The sequence below is a fragment of the Orycteropus afer genome, unplaced genomic scaffold (assembly GCF_000298275.1).
Source record: "Orycteropus afer afer isolate SDZICR_OR568_19922 unplaced genomic scaffold, OryAfe1.0 scaffold00335, whole genome shotgun sequence".
NCBI lineage: Eukaryota > Metazoa > Chordata > Mammalia > Tubulidentata > Orycteropodidae > Orycteropus > Orycteropus afer.
The window spans coordinates 1759241-1764498 of record NW_006921922.1 but is presented as its reverse complement, the minus strand read 5'-3'; positions in this window follow the sequence as shown (position 1 = coordinate 1764498).

Genomic DNA, 5258 nt, shown 5'->3' with positions numbered 1-5258 from the left:
TGCAGGAAGCAGACCACATTCCCTAAGGAAGCTACTCAGCTGCTCCCAGTGGATTCCACCATGGAGTTGATTACCAATCTCATCATGGGGAAAACTACATCCAGCTCCCCAGCCACTCAACCAGGCCTAGCCCAGTTGACACAAAAACTTAACTACCACACTGCTTATCTGGAAATCTAATTTCACCATCATATTTGAGGGATAGTTTTTCTGGGTATATAATTCTTGGTTGAAATATTTTCTCTTTTAGGTTTTTATATTTACCATCCTATTGCCTTCTCACTTGCATGGTTTCTGCTGAGAAATCAGGACTTAGTCTTAATGACTTCCCTTTGTAGGTAATTCTTTTGTTTTTCCCATGCTGCTTTTAAGATTCTTTCTTTGTCTTTGGTTTTGGTGAATTTGATGATGGTATGTGTTGGGGATTTTGTTTTGGTTTCTATCCTATTTAGGTTTTATTGGACTTCCTGAGGAAATTCTCTTCCAACAAATCTTGGACAATTTTCTTGGTGGTTACCTTTTTCTATTGTTGTTGTTGTTGTTATGTGCTGTCAAGTCAGACCTGACTCATAGCGACCACTCTTTGCGTTTCTGAGGCGGTATCATTACAGAAGTAAATTGCCCAACCTTCCTTCCGAGGAGTGGCTGGTGGGTTTGAACTGCCAGCCTTCTGGTTAGCAGTCAAGTGCCTTGGGCACTACACTACCAGAGCTCCTCCTTTTTCTATTACTATTCTAGAATTCCAATTACATATATTCCTTTTATTGATATCCCACATGAATCTTAGGTTTTCTTCGTTTTGTTTTGATCTTTTTTTCTGATTGATCCCTTTCCAAGGAAGTGTTGAGGTATTTGTCTTCAATCTCATTTTAATTCTGTGTTCCATTGCATCAATTCTACTCCTTTGCACTTTCAATGTGTTATGTATTTCTGAAAGTTTTCTATTAATCTTCTGGATTTCTATCTGTAGATTTTGTATCATTTCTAAATTTTCATTCATTTTGTCATTTTATTCTTGTATTTCCTTCACAAATTGTTGTAGGATTTTGTCTGTGTTTTCCTGAATTTTGTCAGTGTTTTCCTCCACCTGTCTCTCAATCTTTTGAAGATATACGTCTTTTGAATTAATTATCAGGGTGTTCCAATTCTGCTTCTTCCTCAGGGATGTGTCTGGGTCTGTAGTCTGGTGCCTTGTTTTTTACCACTTTGTCTTGCTTCTTTGTGTGGACTGTGATGGTCTGTTGTCTCCAAGATATTGTAATAATTTTGTATTTTTATTTAAATGGTGATTTTATGTTACATATTGACTATGAAAAAAACATTTGATTGTGTGGATCATAATAAATTGTGGATAACATTGAGATGATTGGGAATTCTAGGACATTTACTTGTACTCATAATGGACCTGTACGTAGACCAGGAAGCTGTCATTCAAACAGAAAAAGGGAGCACTGCATGGTTTAAAATCAAGAAGGGAGTGTGTCAGGATTGTATCCTTTCATCATATTTATTCAATCTGTATGCTGAGCAAATAATCTGAGAAGCTGGACTATATGAGGAAGTACATGGCATCAGGATTAGAGGAAGAATCATTAACAGACTATGAAATATTGATGACACAACTTTGTTTGCTGAAAGTGAGGATGACTGGAAGTACTTACTGATGGAGATTGAAGAATACAGTCTGCAGTATGGATTACATCTTAATATAAAGAAAACAAAAATCTTCACAACTGGACCTATAAGCAACATTATGATAATTAGAGAAAAGATTGACATTGTCAAAGACTTCGCATTGCTTGGTTCTACAATTTATGTCAGTGGAAGCAGCAGTCAGGACATCAGCTGATGTATAGCACTGGTCAAATTGGCTGCAAAGGACCTCTTTCAAGTGCTGAAGAGCAAAGATGTCTCCTTAAGGACTAAGGTGCTCCTGACAAAAGTCATGGTATTTTCAATCACCTCATTTGCATGTGAGAACTGGACAATGAATAAGGAAGATCAAAGAAGAGTTGATGCTTTTGAGCTGTGGTGTTGGTGAAGAATGCTGAAAGTACCATAGACTGCTTAAAGAACTAACAGGTCTGTCCTGAAGGAAGTATAGCCAGAATGCTCCTTGAAGGCAAGAATGGCCAGACTTCCTCTCACCTATTTTGGTCCTGTTGTCAGAAGGGACCATTCCCTGGAGAGAGATGTAATGCTTGGTAAGGTGGAGGGTTGACAAAAGAAGGGAAGGCCCTCAATGAGGCAGATTGACATGGTGGTGGCTGCGATGGTCTCAAGTGTAGCAAAATTCGTGGAGCTGGCTCGGGACTGGGTGTTGTTTCATTCTGCTGTGCATAGGGTTGCTATGAGTTGGAAATGACTTGATGGCACTTACCAACAGCATGTTGGAGTGATTTACCCAAGATTTCATTTTCTTTCTTATTTGGATATAATTGAGTAAGCAGGTTACTGTGCCCCTCTATCCCTCTATTTGGTAATTTGTGGCACTTATGCACTCACCAGGTAGGAACCAGGTACAGGGAGGACAGAGAAGTTTTGAACAGCTAAAGGAGATGAACTTTTGTGTTGGTTTGTCCTACTGTGGTGGCTTGGGCATTTCTGTGAGGTTTGAGGAAGTGCCAATGGTGACTCAAATGCCAGCAGGGCTGTATATGGTGCACAGGGTTCAACACAGCTTGAAGTCTGATACAGACTAGGAATAAGGAAGAAGTCATCTTCTTCTCAAATAATTGGCCAGGGAAAACCTTATTAATAGCAGAGAAACACTGGCTGATACATTACTGGGCAACTTTATGAATAGCCTGGAAACAGTCTGGTACAGTGTAGGAAGATGAGCTCCTTAGTTCAGAAGGCATCCAAAATATTACTGGGAAAGAGCTGTCTTATTATAGTAGAACCAATCTTAATGATATTGATAAAGTAAAGTTTCAGAGCCTGCATTTCCTGATGTGGCACAACTCAAATTGAAGAGAAACAGCTGCAAACATCAATTAATAATTGGAACATGGAGTGTATGAAGTATGAATCTAAAGAAATTGGAAGTTGTCAAAAATGAAATGGAATGTATAAAGATTGATATCCTAGGCATTAGTGAAGTGAAATGGACCAGTTTTGGCCATTTTGAATCAAACAACCATATGGTCCACTATGCAGGGAATGACAATTTGAAGAGGAATGGCATGGCATTCATCATCACAAAGGATGTTTTGAGATCTGTCCTGAAGTACAGTGCTGTCAGTGAAGGATAGTATCCATATACCTACAAGGAAAACCAGTTAAAACTACTATTAATCAAAGTTATGCACCAACCACTAAAGACAAAGATGAGGAAATTGAAGATTTTTATCAACTTCCGCAGTCTGAAATTGACCAAACATATAATCATGATTTATTCTTTATCACCGGTGACTGAATGCAAAAGTTGGAAACAAATACAAACCACTGGTAGTTGGAAAATTTGACCTTGGTGACAGAAATAATGCTGGAGATTGCATGATAGAATTTTGCAACATCAACAAATTTTTCATTGAAAATATCTTTTTTCAACAACACAAATGGTGGCTATACACATGGACTTAGCCAGGTGGAGTACACAGGAATCTGATTGACTACATCTGTGGCAAGAGGCAATGGAATAGCTTAATATCTTCAATCCAAACAAGGCCAGGAGCTGATTGTGAAACAGACTATCAACTGCTCATATGCAATTTCAACTTGAAGTTAAAGACAGTTAAAACAAGTCTATGAAACCCAAAATATAACCTCGAATACATTCCCACTGAATTTAGAGACTACCTAAAGAATAGATTTGATACATTGAAAATTAATGACGAAAACCAGAAGAATTGTGGGATAATGTCAAGAACATCATCCATGAAGAAAACAAGAGGTCATTAAAAACATAAGAAAAAAATAAATAAATAAAGGACCAAAACGAATGTCAGAAGAGACTAAAATTTACCCTTGAGTGGAGAGTAGCTGAAGCAAATGGAAGAAACGACAGATAAAAGAGCTGAACAGAAGATTTCAAAGAGCAGTTTGAGCAAACAAAGCCAATTGTTATAATAAGAGAAATATGCAAAGACCTGGAGTTAGAAAGTCAAAAGGGAAGAACATGCTTGATGTTTCTCAAGCTGAAAGAACTGAGGAAAAAGTTTAAGCCTCGAATTGAAATATTGAAAGTTCTATGGGCAAAATATTGAATGATGCAGGAAACATCAAAATAAGATGGAAGGAATACAGAGAGTCACTGTACCAAAAAGAATAGGTTGATGTTCATCCATTTTAGGAGGTGGTATATGTTCAAGAACCAATGATATTGAAGGAAGGAGTCAAAGCTGCACTGAAGGAATTGGCAAAGAACAAGTCTCCAGGAATTGATGGAATACCCATTGAGATGTCTCAACAAATGAATGACACACTGGAGGCACTCACTCAGTTATGCCAAGAGATTTGGAAGATAGCTACCTGGCCAACTGACTGGAAGAGATCCATATATGTACCCATTCCAAAGAAAGGTTATCCCATAGAATGTGAAAATTGTTAAACAATATCATTAATATCACATGCAAGTAAACTCTTACTGAAGATAATTCAATAATGGTTTCAGCAGTATATTGACAGAGAACTTCCTGAAATGTAAGTTGGATTCAGAAGTACACGTAGAATGAGGAATATTATTGCTGATGTCACATGGATCTTGGCTGAAAGCAAATACCAGAAAGATATTTACTTGTGTTTTATTGACTATGCAAAGGCATTCAATTCTGTGGATCATAAAAAATTGTAGATAACACTGAGAAAAATGGGAATTCCAGAACACTTAATTGTACTCATGAGGAACCTGTACATAGACTAGGAGGCTGTCATTCGAACACAACAAGGGGACAATACATAGTTTCAAATCAGGAGTGGAGTGTGTCAAGGTTGAATCCTTTCACCATACTTATTCAATCTGAATGCTGAGCAAATAGTCCAAGAAGCTGAACTATATGAAAAAGAATGTGGCATCAGGCTTGGAGGAAGAATCATTAACAACTTGCTATATGCCGAGGACACAATTTTGCTTGCTGAAAGTGAGGGTAACTTGAAGCATTTACTGGTGAGGATTGAATAATATAGTTTGCAGTATGTATTACATCTCAATATAAAGAAAACAAAAATCCTCACAACTGGACCTATAAGTAGCATCATGATAAATGGAGAAAGGATTGAGGTTACCAAAAACTTCACATTTCTTGGTTCTAAAATTT